A 22,050-nucleotide genomic window follows, 5' to 3' on the forward strand; every position below is an offset into this window, starting at 1 on the left:
GTCCACAAAGCATTCCATACAAGTATACCAAGCGTATACCACCGCATAGCTTGGACTTGCTAAAGAACAAAGGATCCTTTTCATCCTTTATATTCTTGATCAGCATGGGTACTGGGGAGCGAAGGAGGGAGGCAGGGGAAAAGGGTTACACAAATCAAGCCCCACAGGCCACTTACTTGTCTCCTGCTTATCCCCTGTGTTCCAGTTGTGTAGGCTTTTTCTGTGTTGAGCAAAGCTCCTTCCCAACTCAAGGCCTTTTGCATACACTGTTCCTTCCCTCGGCCTAGAACTTCACCCTACAACTCCTACTTATTCTTAGCCTAAAATTGTGATCCCTTTCCTTAACACCCGCTGTAAGTCTTTTTACCCTGCCTGTAGTTCTGTTTGTAGCCCCCATCACAATTGTAATTTAAATATTTATTGTGTAATTTAAAAAGTGTTTTCCTCACTAGGTCACATGTACTATTGACACTGGGGCCATGTCTTGCCTTTTTCACTCTAGTATAGTCCCAGTGCCTCATATGATAGTAACTGGCACATGGCAGATATCTAAAAAACACTTATGAATGAAAGAAGGCATGCACACTATTCCTCGCCAGTCTCTCACTAGGTGAAAACTAAAATTTGAAACAATACTAGACAACCTGGGTCAGCTTCATGGGTGTGTGATCTGTGCAGTCACACAGACACCCACAATTAAGAGGACCTCATGCTTGGTTTAATGATATGCTTTGCCATCTTAAAATTCTTAATAATTTTATCTTTGAACTTGTGTTTTTGTACGTGAAGTACAGTGAGACAAAGGAACATGAGTGTGCACAGAAGAGACGTGCCCAATATGCATGTCCGTCATTCTTTGGAGTTCATTCGAATATAGCGTCGGCCATGCCCCATGAGCACAGAATTCTGATGGACCCACCGTGTGTGGGAGTTCAGCAAGATTCGAAGCCAGTAGAAGGGGAGCATGTTTGTTGTGTTTATAACTGAGCAAATGGAGGCACTGATACTCTAGAGGGGCAGTACTCTCCATTTCATCTGAACTTGCTTCAAACACAGAATGAAGGTAATGGTTTTCTAAGAAACATGCTTCCCTACTGTAGCCAACCACTTACACTGAAAATGATGACAGAATAAATAGCACAACCCACAGTTCTTATTCCTTTCAGTCCATTCTTATTCATCAGTAAACTGAAGGTAAAGCTTCTTGGCAGAATATGCATGTATCAAGAAGTGAAATAAAACAGTTGAGTTAGTTTTGTGTGGAGTTTGCACTGTTCTGCTAAGAAGGAAATACATATGCATGTACAAGCTATGGAATACAAATTATGTAATTTTGGTGATTGTACACGAGTTAAATGCTCATATCTGCATTGAGAATTGGTATTGCACAATATAAAGAGGAATAATACAATTCTTGCTGCTAATAATCTAACATTTAAAATTTTCTTTACTTAGAACAACATTCATAGCAAATAATAAATACCATAATAAGTGAGAAAGATTGTGGAAGAAAGGAAAAAACTTCATATTTTAAAACCATGTGGATGAAAAATACTAAACCTGACACACTCAAGGGAGGCCCGCATGGTGGGCCTTACAAACCCAGGGGCCAAAGTAATCACACAGGGTGGTCTGATTTAAAAATTCCTAACTAAAAGCAGGTCATAGTGGGTAGTCATGTCCTAGGCATGTAGTTTCCTTGACAAAGATCTATCTTTAACTTTGAAACTTGTCTCTTGTCTTTGTGCATCTAAGATAACATACCTTTGAAATGTCAGAGCGATCTTCTTTTCCAGACCTCCTGAAGGCACAGCCGTGGGCACCAGAGCACTAGACTGCATCATTACCTTGTTGCCCACATACCATTTCTATGTGCTGTAAAAGTTCACTATCTTGTACCCACCAGTATAAAAGAAGTCTGTCTCTGTTTTACTTTTTATCCAGTCTCAGAGATTTCCCCACTTTGCTTTCTCCTGCTTCCCTAATCCACCATTAATGAATTTCATGTACCCCCCCCCCCCATATCTCCTCCTTTGATTCTAATGTATAAACTAAGCAGCAGAACTGCCATTTTCCAGAGCATTTTCTCAATTTGTTGAGATTTGCTTCCCAGCAACTGTTGTCAGTTTGGCTCAAATAAACTCTTACAAGACTTTTTCTTAGGCTGGATCATTTTTCCCTGACAACCATTAGCAGCACTTTTTTCTAATTTTTTTTAGACAAGGGACCCTGCATTTTCACTTTGCACTGGGGCCCACATACTATGCAGTCAGGCTTGTAGACAGCTGTCAGTGCTCCTTGCCTGATGTCACCACATTAAGTGGTGGGCAGACCTCACAAAGATGCTGCCCCATCTCTGTTGTCCACTTGTCTCTTGGGTTTTGTCAAAAAAGCTGCTGAGACACAACAGAAGTTAGGTTCTCCTGGCGCAGTCATCTGTCTTTAACTATGGCACTATCTTGACTGTCCTTTCTTTCCTTAAGGCTGGCAGTGTGAAAGAGATGATTCCAGAAAGAGGATGACTCCCCATAGCTGCAGCCTCATGATTACTCACTCGTTCTGTAATTATTATGAAGGGCCCACTTCGTGCCCAGGCGATGTGCTGGTGATAAAAAGATGAATAATGCACAATCCCTACCCTCTGGCAGCTACGGCCTAGCGGGAAGGCAGACACACGCCCCACACAGTATGATCCCCACTCTAAGAGATAATGTACAGGATTCTGTGGAAGCAAAGGAAGTGATTTCTGCCTGTGTAGGTGGGTGGCGGGAGAACATCGCCCTACCATGCAAAAGGGCCTTCACTCCGACTTTTATTTGTAGCCAATGGGTGGCACCAAGGAGTGGCCTGGGGAAGCTTCAGAGAGTTCCTTCACCCCCCAGTCACCTCAAATAAATGCAGATTCTAAGCAAAGCAGGCATGCTTGTTATGCAAATACAGCTTAAAGACAAGTCCCAAAGTATGTCTTGTACAAAAATTTCAGAGTTCCCACGGTTTATTACGAGGTCCTCTTTTTTTCTTTTTCTTCTAGAGGAATCTTTTGCCTAGTCAGAAGTAGCTTAGAGCTTTTTTGCTAGGACCTCCTAACATTCGGAGTAAAGTTAGCTTTTACTTTTTAAAAAGAGAAGTTCTAAGGCACTCTGTTCTTTCTTGGTGTGGGGAGGAATTTTCCCTCCAACACTACTGTGCCCTTAAAATAACAATAATGCTTGTGCAAACACCACTTTGTACTTGAGGGGTGCTGAGTTCCTTGTTATCAGTTACCGGATCTCCTTTTTTAAGTAACCGAGTGTTAGGCAAAGGCTCCTTCCTAATTAACGGGTCTGTCTTAGCGACCCAGCCTGGTATGGTTTCTCCCCAGTCCCTGAAACCCTGGGGATCCCGCACATCACAGGACTTCCTCTGGACTCCCCAGGGATCAAAGCTTCCTGCCAGCCAGGGATTCCCACCAAATCCCATGGATCAGAAGCTGAATACAAGGATAGTTCAAAGGTAAAGTTATTCACAGGAGCCTCTGTGGTGGGCAGGATACAGGTAATCCCATGGAAGAAACCTCTCATTAAGAGTTCAACACACCTGCTCTTCAGACCCCCATGCATGAAGGCTCAAGGACTCCAGGGGAAGGTGAAGGGGGTACAGGAGTGAGGGTGTGGGCTCGGGATGTCTTAAAGTAGTACCAAGATTCTTAGTCTGAAAATTCTTTGCAAAGGGGTGAGGTTCAGGTGCTTCTTAAAAGCATTTAGAGTGTGAGTCCAGCGCGCGCGCGCGCACACACACACACACACACACACACACACACACACACACACATTCTTTCTCTCCCCTCCTCTCCCTCTCCTGGCGCCAGTTCCCAGAAGAACACAATGCTGGTGCTTCAGGGACCAGGATAAATCTTTAGGGTTAGACATGGCTTGGAAAACACCAGGTGAGGCAGGGCACACTGAAAAAGAAACTGTGTGAGCAAAAGACTGCCTTGGGCACACAGGTGCACTTTGAATGGGAAAGCAGGAAAATAGGATTTGACTCTTTCATTGAGCTTGACCTGGAACATCCTGAAGTGGTTATTGTATCTGAGTTAAGATCAAAAGAAACAATAAATGGCAAATATCTTTCTTATTTAATTCTCAAGTTTATTTATTTGATTATAAAAGCAATATAACCACAACCTAGAATATCTGTAAAATAGGAGAAAAGTCTCCAGACAAACTACCTCTCTAATGCAAGCTCCATGAGTAAAGACATTTAGTAATTAGTAGACTAAGTTACATATGAAAAAATTATTTTAATATTTTAAAAGTCATTTACGCTTCAAACATAACTTAGGTGAATGAAGCTGCCATTCTGCTATTATGTGAGATCAATAAGACACAACACAAATGGTCAAAAACAAGACATTTACAAAAATAGAAACTCAGAAAGGTATGATCTAGCAGAAGATTTTCCATCTATAATTTCTTAATATTTATGGGGAAAATAAGTTACTAAAAGGATAAAAACGTTAAATGCTAGCATACACTGATTGTACTTAGAAATTCATCTTCTATAAAACCAATAGATGAGACAAAAAAAAGATCAGAAAGAAAGAAAACAAAATTCCATACAACCCTATTAAACACCAATTGTAGTTCTCTTTGTGGCTAACAAATAAATAAGTATTGGGCACAAAGACAGAAACAGAACTGACAGCGAAGTCAGACGCTGAAATAAAAGGCAAGGGCAGACAGACACTAACTGGAGTTAGTGGATGGAGACTGGCCTGGCGGACCAAAAAATTCTCTAGATTAGGGACCAGAAGAGGAGGCCCCAGAATCTGACTAGTTCTGTTTAAAAATATGTTGGAATAAGCATTAGGTATGCTGAGAGTCTGTCAAAAAATTCTAGGCCAATTTCTAAGAACCCTCATTTTGACCACTGTGCCTCCATGTTAAACCCAATGCAGGATTTAGTGGCTAAAGAGAGTGAGAGTGAAGAGGTGAGGCTAGGAATAGGGCAGAGAGTCAAGATCATCAACAGAGCACAACTTGGCCAACATTTCCCAAAGCCTGTGCACGAGGCCATGCTAAGCACTCCGGGGGATGAGGGCCGGTGCCTACCTACCCTTCAGGAGCTCACCACCCTATGGGAGAGACAGATGCTCGGAGCTGAACCTAATGGTCTGGAGGCAGGTGAATCCGGTGAAGTGAATCTTGGTGCTCCCAATTACTAGCTAGGGAATCTGAAGCAACTACTTCAACTCCTGGAACCAGTGATCTCATCTGTAAAATGGGGATAATAGGCCTCCTTTTAAGGTTGTAAGAATTAGAATTCACGTCCAAGCACAAGGACTTTCATATGGTGGGTGCTAAATAAGGGCCAGTTTGTCAGTCTCCTCTACTAATACTTTGATCACTTTGAGGCCCAGAACTGAGCCTGTCTTGTTACTCTTCCATCACTGAGGCCTAGAATGGAGAGTGGCATGTAGCAGCTCTGGCATGTAGTAAATTTTTGATGAATGAATGAATAAATGAATGATAACAATAGCTAATTCTTATATGATACCTGTTATGTGCGAGGTCTGGTTCTAGGCATGTTATCTATCTATAATAATTCACTTAATCCTCACAATGGCACAAGGAGAAAAGTGCTATTATCATCTCCAATTTGCCCAGGGCCACACAGCTACTAACAGGTAGAGCTAAGATCCAAACCCTGGCAGCCTGACTCGAGGCTGATGTTCTTCATTAACTACCATACTATTCTGCCTCTCAAAGAGGTTATTATTTTCTCTGCTATGAAGTGGGGAGCATAAAGCACATATGCTGCCTACCTTACGAGTTCATATGGGATCGAAAGAGATGATGCATGTGAGAGTACGTTGCAATCATAAGCAAAGTGGTAAATAATTCAAAGTATTGTTGCTATTATCACTCCAACATTGGGTTTAACACCAAGGGGCTCAAAAAAAAAAAAATGAGGGGAAAATCACAGCTCTGAAAATGAAAAACAGAGAGCGGAGAGCAGAAAAAGAATGGTCAGGAAGATGAATAAATGAAGGGGAGTTAGAAGAAAAGAGAAGGGGTGTAAAAGGGGAAAGAGATGTGCTGTCGCCCGTCTGAGCATGGCACCAGGGCCGGACTGGGCACCTGACGACCAGGAACACTGACCGTGCTGTCCCACCAAGCTGGGAGCAGCGGGAGGGATTCTGCTGAGCCAGCAGAGGAGCCCGGCTCTGTGGTCTTGGAGGTGAGTCGCCTAAGATAATGGGCAGGAAACAGACTGGGGAAGCAGGACGGAGGTAGACAATCCGGAGCTCATTCAGGGCGCTCTGGCCTAAAGAAGAATAAATGCTTTACTGATAAAACCCAAACCTTCACTTTGATGGGTCTATTAAAAAGAAATGAGGGCCGATTCAGACAGAAGGACTGGGCTTTTGAGACACCTCCCTCAAGTGCTCGCAGGGTCAGCAAAAAGAGAGAGGGTTACTAATGTCTGAGAGATGTCTGTCTCTGCCTGACAGACACAGAATCGCAAACATGCTGAAGTTCAGGGTAGTGTTATTATTAACCCGAGGTTACTGAGCTTTTCAAAAACCTTTCATTTCCAAAGAATTTTTCTCTGCCTGATCCAGAGATAAATGGCATTTTTACCCTTTCTGGATTGTTTCTGTCTATTAAATGGGGAGGGTATCGAAAGTGAAAACTGGAGATGGGTGAGGAGGAGATGGGGGTGGGGAGAGTATCGTGTGTTAATTTCCTTGAAGAATAGGGGAAAAAATTTAATTGGTCAAGTGCCAAAAACGCTACAGGAATATAGACAGGATGGGCAGGTTAGGGACAAAACCCAAGACTGCCACTATGGTTAACACCTGGTAGGGGGTGACAGCTCAAGGGTCCGAAACAAAAAGTAGGTGAATGTACTTACTGACACCTAATTGTGTGTGCTGCTAGGCTAGATCACGCGAGGCATGCTGCCCGAGGCTGTGAGGGGTCCGAGGCCAGCGTTAGGGGGCTGCATCCAGCCCGTTGCGGCAGGGACTGAAACAGCAGCTGCTCTGGTGCTAGGAGCAGCGGTGGCAGCATCATTCAGAATGTCTTTAAATAGCAACCTGAGGAAGGCAGCAGCTTTTCCTACACCCCCACAGGCATGGAAATAGAACAAAGAAGGCAGGAAAAATGGCCGGAGTATGTGCAAAGGCAGCAGGCTGCTGCTTGTAAGAGAAATCGGGAGCTTTGTCCTTAGAAGGTGATTACAATCCCAGCTTTCGAATTGTATTTCATCACCACGTCTGCGAAAAAGTTCTCCATTTTTCCTGGCCCTTGAAGCTCCCCATGCAGCACCCTGCGGAGGGAGCACAGTCCTACTCCCTTTCTGCACCTAACGTGCCGGCGCGCGATTAGATGGCACCAGCAAAAGGCTCATACCATTTATTGAGTGTTTACTACACTTTCATCTCTGTGCTAGCCCTTCATACAAATCATCTCATTCAATCCTATGAGATAGTTATCAGGCCCAGTTTACAAATTTAGGTAAGGGGATTTAGAGAGGTTTAGTGATTTGCTCAAGGACATTGCTAGAACTCAAACTTGTGTCTGCAAATCTTGCTTTTAAATATATGTACTTACTAGGAAATCCAATATGAAAAAGGAAGCTATGGAGAGAATGCGATGCTTTTCTTGCATCACCAAAGCTGTTTATTTGGATGAGGCCTGGTTAGGGAGGAGCGGGTACAGTCACCAAGCTATTACTGGCTGACTGCAAGGTTTGGGTTTCTTTTGGGGCACCAGTTTATGGGTCATCCTGAAGGGTCACACAGCCTTAGGTTTAACTTGAATTGGCCACACGGGTAGTGCAGGCCACTCTCCTCAGGGCATTTGCTCAGTGGAATTCAATGAAGCAAGATGCTTCAGAAACAAAAGGTTATAGAATTAGACCAAAGGCCAAAGAAAAGCAGAGTCGCTGACACTTCAGAGGCCCTGGGAGGGTTTATATTATGTGCTAATATATAAATGATGTGGTTAGACATAGACTAGACTAAAAAGCAACTCGCCCACACACATGTCTATCTACACAGCCCAGACTTTGCCTCTGAGTAAGACCATCGTTCTAGTGTCGTGATTCTCCACCCTTGCTGCATATAATCCACAGGGAACTTTTTAAATGCCTGGGCCCCCATCTCAGGCATCAGATCAGAATCTTAGGGGTTGGGGCTCAGGGCTTAAAAAAAATTTTTTTTTTTTATTTAGTATTATTTATGCCTAGAGCACCTGATCTTCCTAGGTGGTCTTCCATCCAAGTACTAACCAGGCCCGACCCTGCTTAGCTTCCGAGATCAGTCATCGGGCTTGTTCGGGATGGCATGGCCATATACCATGGACCGTGGCTCCACTGGTATGTGAACTCAGGGCCTTCTAAAGCAGACGTGCTAACCACTATACTATGGAACCACAACCAAAAAAATATTTTTTATATTTCTTTTCATGCTTTCCAGGTGACTCTAATAAGCAGCCAGGATACAGTAGTTAGGATACAGCATGTTAGGAAAAAACACAGGATAGACTTAGTAAGAGATATGGCACAGTTTCAAAGTAGAAATCACTGTTACAACTTTGCCTATGAAAAATCTAAGTGCCAATAAGAAGCAATGTGATTTGGACATAACCTATTGCATTCTTGGAATTTTCTAAACTATCAACTACCAGATTTTCATTTCCCAGAAAGGTGACAGGGTCAAAATCATTTTTGATCCATAAATTAAGATTGTATCTTTTTTCCAAAATATTTTAAAAATTTGTTCTTAAACGTGTGTATATGAAGTGTGATTCTGAAAACGGAGAAAGTTACAGGCTACCAACGTGTATTCTGCAAGACAATAAAAGGTTAAACTAACTGCAGCTGCTTCTGTTGCTAGGTTAGCTGGAATTATAGCAGAAAACTCCTCCCAGATGGGAGGAAGTAAGGGAGTAAGGGGGTGGGGGGAAGCCAAGTTTTGAAATGCAGATGGTTCTGCTACACATCAATATTCATTTTCACTCTGCCTCAGGACTTCAACTGATTTGGGGACAGCATGTGTACAACCCAACTGCAACAAAAACTTTAGGCTTTTCCAAGTAAGGGCGGTAAAATAAAATTTCCCCCACAGAGAGAACTTGTTCAGACAACTTCTGCTCTTGGGAAACCTGAACACTGGAAATGTTTGGAACTCTCGCGATTTCCAGTTTTAGATCTCAGAAGTCTATTTATTGCTAAGGCAGGTACAAAGAAATTCAAGGGACGTGTTCGTGCCTCTTAAAACTTTCATGTATTCTTTCAATAAACATTTATGAAGCACTTATTTTGTGAAAGGTAATGTGCTAGATTTTGGAAACTTACAAGTGAATGGAATGAGGTACCTAGGGGAGTCCTATTCATAGGGACTGACAAAATGGTGATTGCTAGGGGCTGTGGAGGGCGAGGAATGGAGAGTTATGCTTAATGGGTATATAGAGTGTCAGTTCTCCAAGATGAAAAGAGTTTCGTGGAGGGATGGTGGTGATGGTCACACAGCAATGTGAATGGATTTAAATGCTACTGAACTGTACACTGAAAAATGGTTAAGATGGTAAATTTCATCACGACTTTTTTAAAAAGTGACTAGTGTGTTCAGGGGCTCATAGTCTGCTACTGACATCAGACATGAACAAAGTTCTACAATATCTGCTCTAGTCCTGTACATACTGAAGACGCGAGGGCTAATTTTACCTGAGATATCAGGAAACGCTTTTCACAAAGAGTGTAACACTGAAGTAGAGTCCTAAAGGATGAATAAAAGAAAGCTTAGCAGATAGACAGATAGCAGACAGACAGGTAGAAGACAAAGAAGGCATTTGAGGCATAAGAAATAATATGAACCAAGATGTGGAGGCAAGAACTAGTAGGCAGGTTATCTGGAGCTTGCCTGAGGTTCTCAGGTTATATGAGGAAAAGTATGGGAGAGACAGTTACATAAGTCGGATGGAATCCAGATTACACACGGCCTTGTATGTCATGTTAAGGAGCCTGTTCTGCATGTTATGGACCACAGGGACCCATGGAGAAAATGTTAGCTAGGGACTAGACTTCAGCAGATTTGCAATTCAGAAAGATCTCTGTCTGCTCTCTTACTAAACTGAGTAACTGAATACCTACCTATTGATCCCAGAGAATTAAAGAGTAGAAGAAGAAAGTCCAGTGGTTAAGAAAACAGCAGTCCTAGGACCCAAGTTTGTCCCAATATACTTGTAATAGTTCAACTCTTTCTCAAGTATAATCTCAGGCAAGTTTTAATGAATTCCTTCAGAACAGCCAAGCTGGCAATAAGGCAGCCTGGGGTTGCACCTTTTACTGGCTGTTTGACCTATAATGTAAACTTTCAGACCTCAATTTTGTTATCTATAAATAGAGTTAATAAGCATATTTAGCTCATAGGATTGTTATCAATGAAATAACGAATGTAAAGAACTTAGCGATTTGCCTGGTATACAATAAGCCCTTAATAGATGTTAGTTATATTATTATTAATACTAAATCTCAGAAGATAAGGAATTTATTTGGAGATTTGCTAAGAGCAAATAAACCATGATGAGCAATGAGCTGGAACAGACCTCAGAGCATCAATCCTGTCATTTCAAGTCACCCCAAGGAAGGAACATTTAGTCAGAACTCCCTTTCAGAAAATGGAGCAAAGATAAGTGGGTTTTGCAACCCAGAGGCCCATCTGATTATCAGCATAATCACTCTCAGGAAGAAACCATTCCCATCAGGCTGCAGGGTAGGAGGAAAGTCCCAAACCTCTCTTTCCCCAGTCTGGCAGTCCTGAAGGTGTTTGGTCTCCGCCAGTTTTTCTCTGCTCCTTGCTTTTTTCAGATCTGTGTACACATGGGAAGGTGCTGGATAGTGTAGTCTATGGTTGGACAGAGCTTTTGGCAAAGATCGTGGAACATGAGGAAGGGTAAAAAGGAAGCCAGGGTTGTTTCTTGTCTCTGCTTTTTTGAAGATTTAACATTGGCAGGTCCTGGGAGGGCCGGGCACCTAGGTCCAAGGCTAGCCCAAACACTCCTCTCACTGTTCGTCATTCTCCAGAGTAGACAGTAAATAACTGTAAGGTGGTAGTCTGGCCTATTTTCCTTTGGGGGATCATGTCCTCAGGACCTGAAGCAGCCTTCTGTTAAACATGAAAACGCCCAAGTGACTCAGGTCCTGAGCCCTTCAGATGACAGTCTTAGAGTGTGTGTGAGTTCTGGAGTCCATGCTGCCTGGCTTCACCCACTCTGCCACTTACTAGTTGGTGGACAAGTTACTTCTCTTCTCGGTCTCAGTTCCCTCATGTGTAAAATGGGGATATTAATCATATCTCAATAGATTATAAAGATTAAGTGGATTAATGTAAAACACTTAGATATAATTGCTATCATATAGTAAATGCTCAGTAAAAGTATTTTTATGGGGTTTTAATATGCATTGAATTTTTCAGGAATATGACAATTGTATAAATTTGGAGAAGATAATAATTTGATTTGTTGGAATTTTATAGTGTAGCTTACCATTTTGGAAAATTGGACTACTCAATGTACTTCTGAGTTGCCAGTATAAGATACGTATCTTGGGTCTTACCTAGAGGAAGGAAGCTGACAGATTTCCCCAAACCTGGTGCTAAACCTGTGCTCCAACTCACCTTTGTGATGTTACCTAAGATACGCTGGATAATAAGAGAAACATTGTTCCAGGTGAATAAATGACTTAGATAAGGGGAAGAGAAGGGAGATACTATGCTTTCATTAGCACTTGGTCAAAGTAAGCTACCAGGAACAACTGGAAATGACTGCTAATTCTTCCTGGCATTAGCTTTTGAAAGTGAACTTTATTTCCTCATTCATAAAATAAGATGGTTGGAATATTTCCCAAAGTATGTTCCATGGAACATTATTACTTGGCATGCTTATAATGAAAAAAGGGTTGAGTTCCTTGGTAAAGGACGTGAGGAAATTGTTCGTTTTCTTTCCTGCAGGACTTCTCAGACTCCCTACGAAGCTAACATGCACCTAATCTGCGAGATGGGAATATACGGTTGTATGCAGCATTTTCCAAATTTATTTGACCATAGAGACCTATGTCAAAGGAGCAACTCAAAAGGTTAATATGCCGAGGGAAATTTTTGTGAAATATAAATTGGTCTCTAAGGCCTCTTCTACCTCTAACATTTTAAAATTCTGTGTTTAATATTACTTTTTTTTTTTGGCCATTGTAGAGCAGAATAAGGGTAAAAAAAAAAAAAAGCTATCCTACAGAAAATAAAATAGTGTAAGTCTGGTACAGAAGAGGAACACAAACCAAGTTGTAAAATATGTAGATCTATGTAAATGATATGCAGAAGAGGCAGAAAGGGAGCAGTTTTAAATGTTAGGGCTTCCGAACTGTCACTAACGTTATCACTAAGAAAGGCTGAACATTTATATTTTCGCAGTCACAGTAACGTACTGAGTCTTAATCTTTCCTGCCTTCCTTCTGAAATTTACCACTAATGCCATAAGAATCTGGCCAAGTTACTGTTGAGGAAATCTATGAGACTATCCTCTATTCTTAAGCACTGACCACCAGGCTCTCCTCTCACAAAGAGCTATGGTGGAGGCTGAACATGGTTTTCCACAAACAAGCAACTTCATATGCTCCACCTGCCCAGCCAAGTTAGTGAATATGAGATGGGTATCTGATCTTAGCTGGAACATATGTTTCTTCCCTCAAATGTTTGCATTTGAGGCCAGAGAGGGAATCTCTGAGTATTGGATGTGAGAGGCAACACTGGGCAACCGGCAGTGTTCATGTTACTGTCATAGAAAGAAAGCTGGACTCCAAGGCAAGAGAATGAAGGTAGATATAGGAGAGGCAGAGACAAGAGATGGCGCATTTCAGTTCCTGAGTCCAAAAGTCACTGATGACCAGCTCCATCCCAGATTTTCCCACAACATGATTGTTCACTCTTCTTTGGATTCAGGAGGCTAAAAAGTTCTCTTTGTTTAAGCTAGTTCAGACTAGTTTCTGTTCCTTAAAACCAAAAGAGCTCTCACTATATAGTCACATATGTCCCCCGCACCTACTTTGTCCATCTATAAAGAAGGGAGAATGGAGGCTGCCTCCTGAAAGCTGGTGGACTGAACACATGTACACAGCTCTCTCCTGAAATCCCACTAAAGTGACAGTAAAGGGGAATAAACGGCATTAAATTACTAGAACAAAAATAACTAAAAAGGCAATGGCAACAAAAGCTTAGATGCTAGAAGCAGTTGGCTGAATCCTGATTTGCCCAGATCAGTTTGTTTTACATCTGCTACACTGGTGTAATCATTAACATCATCCTCTTTCACTCTCAAATATGTCCCAGTTTCTATGATAAATTGATTCATTAAACCTAAGAAGCTCAGAAGCAAGCCTAAGGCACCACAAAAACTCAAAATTAAGTTCAGGAGTTGATGAGCCATACCTCTAAAAACGTAGGTGAACAGAAACCCTGGTTAGAAGTATGTATGAGTAGTTATTAAGTTCCCTGATGCCTTCTACTGTGTGTATCCAGGTGACTGTCCCTCCCAAGCTACAACAGAAGCCTGGAGTTTTACCCTTTGAAGAGTCCTACCAGAGAGATTCTGGATAGGTAGACATCAGGTACAGGAAAGGATGAGGCTGTCATGCTGAAAACAGAAGGATTAAGTGAAAGTCTACTTATGGAATGGTGACACTACCATATTCCTCCTTCCACTCATCTTCCAGAACCCTGGCCAGCCAGTCTAAGTGGGAGTCCCTTCTCCACAAAAAAAAGAGACTTCAGAATAAGTCTTAGAGTTCCCCGATGAAATGACCTGGCCAGATCATCACCCTGCTATCACCAGTCCATAAGCATCGCCCATGCACACAGAGCACCATCAGCTTTTAAGAATCGTGCTTTGTTCCTAAACCTTGCAGTAGGCTTAGAAAGTAACCAGTCCAGATAAGAGCAAGTGGATGAAGGGTCATAGGAGACAAGTCTCTCAGAAGATGAAGCTATTAGACTAGTACTTGATATGCTTGAACCTTTTAAAAGTTTTATAAACTTTTAGCAGAGATTGGAGATGAACGGATAATTGATTCATCGAAAAATAACAAATGTAAACCTGAGACATTTATTACCTTTGGAGAAGCAAAAATTCATATGAGAAAGAATGTGTAATCACAGTATATTATATGGCTCAGCTATGGATAATACAATCATAATAATATAAACACTAAATACTGAAATAGCAAAAACTATAACTACATAGGGAGAATGGGGAAGAAAAATGTATGTATTTGTGGGGGCATGTTAATAATAACAACTAATACATGTTGAACTTTTAGAACCTATAAATTCTAACCACTTTACATAAGTAAGCTCATTTAAGTCTTACAATAGCCCTATATTATCCCTATTTTACAGATGAAGAAGTCAAAGCACAGAGAGGTCAACTAATTTGTGCAGGGTTTTATTGCCAGTAAATTGCAAAGCAGGGATTCAATCCTAGAAATTCTAGCTCCATGGTCCATGCTCTAAGTCTAAGCTACTATACTCTGTTGCTTCATTTCTTCTCACTGTTGGCCTTAGGAACATAATCACTGAGTGAGGCTCACTTTTACATATCAGATCTAGCAGGCAGTCATTAAGTAAACTGAAAAATCAAGAAACAGCAGTATAAGCATACTGTTTACAAATATGGAAGTAGACATTTAAGAAAATAGCTAATCAAGTTGAAAATGGTTGCTGCTAGGGAGTGGGAATGGTGGGTAACAAAGGAGGATGGGGCTAAGGAGCTCTGAAACAAGCCTTGCAAAATTATTGCTTTGAAAGTGAAAGTTATATAAACAACCATTCTGAAAATAAAAATTAAAAAACAAATACATCAACAATAAAAAGACAACCCACTTAATGGGCAAAAATTCTGAATAGACATTTCTCTAAAGAAGATAGATACGAATGGCCAATTAGCTCATGAAACAATGCTCAATATCTTTAGTCACCAAGGAACTGCCAATCTATATACCACACCACTTTACAGGCAGTGGGATGGCTATAATCCTGGTAAAGGAAAGACAACAAGTGTTAATGAGAATGTGGAGCCTTTAGAACCTTCATACATAACTGATGAGAATGAAAAATGATGTAGCTGAAAAACAGTCTGGCAGTTCCTCAAAAAAATAAACATAGCATTATTATATGACCCAGCAACTCCACTCCTAGGTATGTACCTAAGAGAACTGAAAACACGTGTTTGCACAAAAGCATGTACAAAATGTTCATTAAAACACAGCCCCAAAGTGGAAACAGCTTAAATGTCCATCAACTGATGAATAGGTAAACAAATGTGCTTTATATCCATACAATGGAATATTATTCAGCCATAAAAAGTAATGAAATCCTGATACATGCTCTATTATAGACAATCCTTGACCAAATTATCCTAAGTGGAAGAAGCCAGACACAAAAGGCCACATATTATAAATTCATTTTATATTAAAAGTACAGCAAAGACAATTAGAAAGTAGATCAGTGGGTGCCAGCGGGAAATGGAAGAGTCATTGCTAACGTGTACGGGGATTTCTCTTTGGGGGTAATAAAAATGCTGTGGAAGTAGGTGGCAGTGATGTTTGCATAACTTTATGAATATGCTAAAAACCTTGTATTGTACGCTTTAAAAAGATGAATTTTATGGATATGAAATTCTCAACCTAAGAAACTATGTGAGGAAAAAAATATAAGGTGAGGGGGAGCAGGAGCTAAAGTGCTGTTGATGAACAAAGGATACCTATTTTACCTCCCTTTGGGTCAGCAGCAGCAGCCTTCGTCTGTTGGACTCGCCCTTAACTTTCTTTCTCCTATACACCAAGTTCCCTCAGGTTGGGTCTGTCTCCAGCCTGGCACCAAGCTCCTCTCCTGACACACTTCCAGCCCTGCTCTCTCACTCTGACTCAGGTCCTGGGATGAATATGCCTCCCAAAAGCCCTTGATCATTTCCAGGGTTATCTAGCTGTAAACCCTCTTTAACTCAGGGACTTAAGGACATGACTTCTGAGTTACTATCCCATATACAAATCGTGTATTTGATGGGAGGTAGAGATCCTTGGGAAAACAGGTATTGACTAATGATTAAACATTCAGTTTTTAATGCATGCAAATGAACATTTGAAAAGTTGTACTTCTGGTCTGACTGGGTCTTAAGAAGTAAAATATAGCAAATTATGTTGGGTGAGACAAAACAGAATAACACAAGGTTCCAAATACATATAAAACAGGTGTAAAAGTCATCACAATTTTTTTGGCAACACCTTGCCAGGGAGAAGTGCTGAGAAATTTGTTTTCACAGAAAAAGTATATGGCTAAACAGAAACTGGAATTTGGTATACATCTCTACTCTTAACTAGAATGTCACTTTAAATCTCCTCAGCAAGGGAAATTAAACTGGTGACTGCTTATTGTATATTTTCACCCATCGTTGGTGTAAATCTTCCCCTTAAAAGTAATCTTGATTTGCCCTTTATTTAAAAAATAAGCAGTCTAATAAAGTTAGGTAATAGTAGAGCTAGGTAGAGCACCACTTTAGCGACAGATAGCCTGGGTTTAAGTCTGCCCTGCCATTTGTTAGTAATGCGACCTTGAGCAGTTCGCTTAACCTCAAGGGGCTTCCTTTAGTCATCTGTAAAATGGGGATAACACCACCTACCACCCCTCAGAGTTCTTGAGAGAATCAACTGAGATAATACAGCAATGCTCCTAGCTCAGTTCCTGCTTTAAGAAAGCACACAACATTATTATTTTGTAGTACGATATCTACTGCTTCCTAGTGGTAGGGAAGAAACAACAGTGTTGGAGGTCAAATCAAGTCCAAATATATGTTAAGCACTTTTGGTTCAATAACTGTAAAGCATCTAGGTTCTTATATGTTTTCCCAGCTGAGCTGGTATCCACCACGAGGAAGAACGAGGTGGCATTTACAACATGAGAGCCTTGTACAGAGTCAAAAGGCTGGATTCCACGTAATAAAGTCTGATGATAAGAGCCTGGCATGATAAAGTGTAAGGTTCTAAAAGCTCCAGTCATTAAATAAATTGCTTATTCATGTAGACTGAATATAAAATTATCTTTGGTGAATTTAAAAAAAAAATAATTAAAAACCCCCAGCAAAGTGATGGTGATTGTAGCCATAACAACAACGACAATAACAATTATTAGTTACCATCATCACTGTTGTCTTTTATATTTACAACTCAACGATTTGAGGGGTTTTACATATTACCCATCTAATTCTTGCCACATCTCTGTCAGGTAGGTAGGAGTGATGTAAAAATGAGGTTCGGAGAGGTTAAAAGATTTGAAACAAGATCAGAACTTGCACCCAGTCCAATAGTCCAAAAAATTATTCTATGCTCCCTCATTATTTTCTCTATTCAAGTGTCAGAATCCACTTCTTTCCGGGTATGCATGTCAGAAACATTGCTCCACTTGCCCTTCTGAGGCTATGGGATGTGGTACACATACTTCAAAAGAAGAGAGAGAGTGACAGAGACAGAAACGCCGCCCCAAAACAGGCTCTTCTCAAAATGCAGCAATAATGAACAGATAGAGAAGCATAAGCGCTAAAGAGAGAAGACGATGGAATCTTAGGGACCTATTATGGGTTGAGTTGTGTCCCTTCCTCCCCTCAAACAGAAGTGCTGAGGTTCTAACCCCTAGTACTTCAGAATGTGGCCTTATTGGGCAACAGGGTTGTTGTAATGTAACTAGTTAAGATAAGGTCACAGTGGAGTAGGGTGGGCCCCTAATCCAATATGACTGGTGTCCTTATAAGAAGAAAGCTACACAAAGGCATTGACACACAGGTAGCACACATGAGACAACAAAGGCAGAGACTGGAGTTCTGCAGCTACAAGCCAGGAAATGCCAAAGACTTCCAACAAACCACTAGACGCTACGGAGAGGCACAGAAGAATGCCCCTACAGGAACACGGTCCTGTCGCCACCTCGGCGTTGGACTTCCAGCCCCTGGAACTATGAAGCAGTACATTGCTGTTTAAGCCACCCAGTTCGTGGGCCTTTGTTACATCAGCCCTAGGAAATCAATACAGGGCCTAAGAGGACTTTTTTCTTCTAAGACTGAAAGGCAGCGACAGCAAGTGGGATGTCAAAGAGTAAGTGAAGGAGGAAGTGTTTGGAGGAGAGAGATAATTTATAAACTTACAAAGGACACAAATAAACAAAATCAGGGATGAAAGGGGAAATTACTACTGATATCGCAGGAATACAAAGGATCATACGAGAATACTATGAAAAAGTATATAACACCAAACACCAAATTTAATAACCTAGAAGAAAGGGACCAGTACTTAGAAAAATACAACCTTCCTAAACTGAATCAAGAAGAACTGGAAAATCTAAATAAACTAATCGGCAGTATGGATATTGAAACAATCATCAAAAATCTACCAAAAAGTAAAAGTCCAGGACCAGATGGCTTCACCAGTGAATTCTACCTAATATTCAAAGAAGATTTAATACCTATTCTCATCAAACTCTTCCAAAAAATCAAAGAGGAGGCAATACTTCCCAACTCATTTTATGAGGCCAATATTACTCTGATACCAAAACCTGGTAAGGATAACACAAAAAAAGAAAACTACAGACCAATATCTCTCATAAATACAGATGCAAAAATCCTATATAAGGTACTAGTGAACCGAATACAGCAACATATTAAAAAGATTATACACCATGATCAAGTTGGCTTCATCCTAGGGGCACAAGAATGGTTCAACATACGCAAATTGATTAATGTGCTACACCACATAAAAATTTTTTAAAAAGAATCATATAATCATATCAATAGATGCAGAAAAGCCTTCCACAAGATACAGCATCCATTTGTGATCACAACACTTCACAAAATTGGTATAGAAAGAAAGTACATTAAAATAATAAAGGCCATCTGTGACAAACCCTCAGCCAAAATTATATTTAATGGTGAAAAAAACTAAAGACCTTCCTTCCAAGATCAGGAACAAAGCAAGGCTGTCCACTATTGCCACTCTTATTCAATATAACATTGGAGGTCTTAGCAAGTGCAATCAGACAAGAGAAAAATAATAAAAGGCATCCAAATAGGAAATGAAGAAGTCAAACTGTCACTATTTTTGGATAACATGATCCTCTATATGGAAAACCATAAAGACTCCACATAAACACTATTAGAAACAATAAGCAAATACAGTAAAGTCTCTGGATACAAAAATCAATGTTCAAAAATCCATAGCAAATCCATAGTGTCCCTATACTCTAACAACAAAGTGTCAGAAAAAGAAGTTGAAAACATAATTCCTTTCACAATTGCAACAAAAAGAATAAAATACCTAGGAATAAATTTAATGAAACATGTGAAGGACCTATATAATGAAAACTACAAGACCCTATTAAAAGAAACCTAAGAAAGATACAAAGAAATGGAAAGATATTCCGTGTTCTTGGATTGGAAGAATCAACATAGTTAAAATGACCATAATACCCAAAGTACTATGTGGACTTAATGCAATCCCCATCAAAATCCCATCAGCATTTTTAAAAAGAAATAGAACAAAAAATCATCAGATTTGTATTGGAAGCACAAAAGACCTCAAATTGCCAAAGCCATCCTGAGGAAAAAGAATGAGGCTGGAGGCATCACTCTGCCTGACTTCAAATTATCCTACAAAGCAACAGTAATCAAAACATCATGGTATTGGCAGGAAAACAGACACACGGACCAGTGGAACAGAATCGAGAGTCCAGACTATAGACTAGTGGGTTCCAGAGGACTACAGAGTAGTGATTACTAGTGGGGTGGGGGAGGAGGGGGGAAATAGATGAGGTAAAGGGGGTCAAATATAGGGGAGTAGGGGGAGGGCGAAGTGGGTAAAGGGGATCAAATATATGGTAGCTGAAGGAAACTGGACTTTGGGTGGTGAACACACAATAGAATACACAGATGTCAAATGATAATGTACACCTGAAAATTATATGATTGTGTTAATCAATGTTACCCCAATAGACTTAATAAAAAAATAAAAAATAAAAATTATAAACTAACGATATATTTTAAAGTCTTTTTACGCCTCTGACAGTGTAAACAATGTCCAACAAATGCTTAATTCTTATTAAATGCCTTTTATGAATCATGTCAGTACTGTAAACACCCAAGCCCTGGCCAGCAGCAGAAGATAATGAACAGAATTCCCGCCTCAATCAACCAGCCACAGCTCCTCGTTCTCAGGAAGGAGAAATGCTCTTTAATTTTAGTCCTGGAAGGGCTCTCCCAAGTACTTTGCAGTTTACAGAGGAATAATTATTACCTGGATCCTCATCATTTTTATATAAATGTTCTTTTCATTTGCTTCTCACATGGAGCCATCAATTTGTTAAAAAGGAGCAGTGTCTGTGAAACTAGCTCTGGGAAGGAAACTGAGACTGTTTGCTGTACTGATAGCACAAAAACACACCAAATGTTGTCAAAATAATTTTCAGGATGAGACAAAACCAATAAAAGGAAGTTTCCATTTAGTCTGTCCATTTATTTATAACTTGCCATTTGTACTATGTCAGAGATTAAGTATCACATCCTCCTCAGGTCCTAGTTCCCAGTCTGGACAGACAGGCACAAGGTGAATCTAGGACACACACTCTAAACCTTTTGGATGGACCATGTATAACTGCTGTAATTAAAAAACATAACGTCATACACAAATTATTTCATTTTTTTTTTTTTTAGTCACGGTTTGTCTTCTCTCTCAGCTGCACAAATGTTAGTGAAACTACTATTCGTAATGTTATTAGGAAAAGTCTTCTATCATCAGAGTCCAACACTGAACTCAAAAGAAGGAATTAAAAATTACTCCTGGGTGGAGGCCTGGGTTTGGCTCAGAACCTGACTCGGCCATCAATTAATAATTAATCTCAAACTCCTCCCCCTGAAGATGCTTCCAGGTTTTGCTTATTTTTGAAGATATGACCTGGTGTCGATTTGTTTATCATCTTGAAAGAATGAATTCTAAAGCCTACTACTTATCTCCCACTAGACGGAGTAGAGAATAGATTATTCTTTTGCCATCTAAAATTAGGGATCATAAAGAAGAGCTAAGCTCTGAGAATTACCTTTTAATAATAAAAAGCACGGAGAAAAGTTTCAATATAAAATGCTGCCGTAAGTTGTCACTATAAACCCATATGCAAAGTGCTCAAGTACTTCACAGTTCTTCCGAGATGTCGGCTTTCTGTAAACTACGTAGAAAACGACAGTAGTGGTTACCTAGATAAATCTAGAACTATGGTCAACCCTCGATCATCAACTTTTATTTCCTATTGTATATACAGTAGTCCCCCATTATTGGCGGTTTTGTTTTCTGTGGTTTCAGTTACCTGCAATAAAACGTGGTCTGAAAATATTAAATGAAAAATTCCAGAACTAAATAATTCATAAGTTTTAAATTGCTTGCCATTCTAAGTAACGTGATGGACTCTCTTGTCTTGCCGCTCCATCCCACCCTGGATGTGAATCACCCCTTTGTCCAGCGTGTCCATGCTATAGATGATACCTGCCCACTTAGTAGCTGCCTCAGTTATCAGATCGACTGTCGTGGTATCACAATGTTTGTGTTCAAGTCGCCCTTATTTTACTTAATAATTGCCCCAAAGCACAAGAGTCGTGATGCTGGCAATTCAGATATGCTGTAAAGTGTATTTTGAGAGATCACATTCACATAACTTTTATTACTGTACAGTGTTATAGGGTTCGGCACTATCCTTCGTTTCAGGCCTCCACTGGCAGTCCTGGATAGTGTCCCCCAAGGGTACAGGAGATGACTGTACAGCTGATTCTCGTTACTCACAGGAGTTACGTTCTATAAAGTTAGCAGTGACACTGAATTAGTGGATAGTGAGCCATTGCTTACAGGGAAAACACAGGTTTAGGTTTCTGAGAACCCTTGGTTACTCCAAATCACTAACTTTTTATTTTTATTTTTTTCCTCTTTGTT

General features: G+C 40.5%; 1 protein-coding gene across 1 annotated transcript in view; it reads right to left on the reverse strand.

The window, feature by feature from the left end:
- The window catches only part of TANGO6 (transport and golgi organization 6 homolog), a 125,143-nt gene that overhangs the window by 1,588 nt on the left and 101,505 nt on the right, over window positions 1-22,050 (reverse strand). The gene's annotated exons all lie outside the window — the stretch shown is intronic.

This window comes from Rousettus aegyptiacus, unplaced genomic scaffold (assembly GCF_014176215.1).
Source record: "Rousettus aegyptiacus isolate mRouAeg1 unplaced genomic scaffold, mRouAeg1.p scaffold_m13_p_14, whole genome shotgun sequence".
Taxonomy (NCBI): domain Eukaryota; kingdom Metazoa; phylum Chordata; class Mammalia; order Chiroptera; family Pteropodidae; genus Rousettus; species Rousettus aegyptiacus.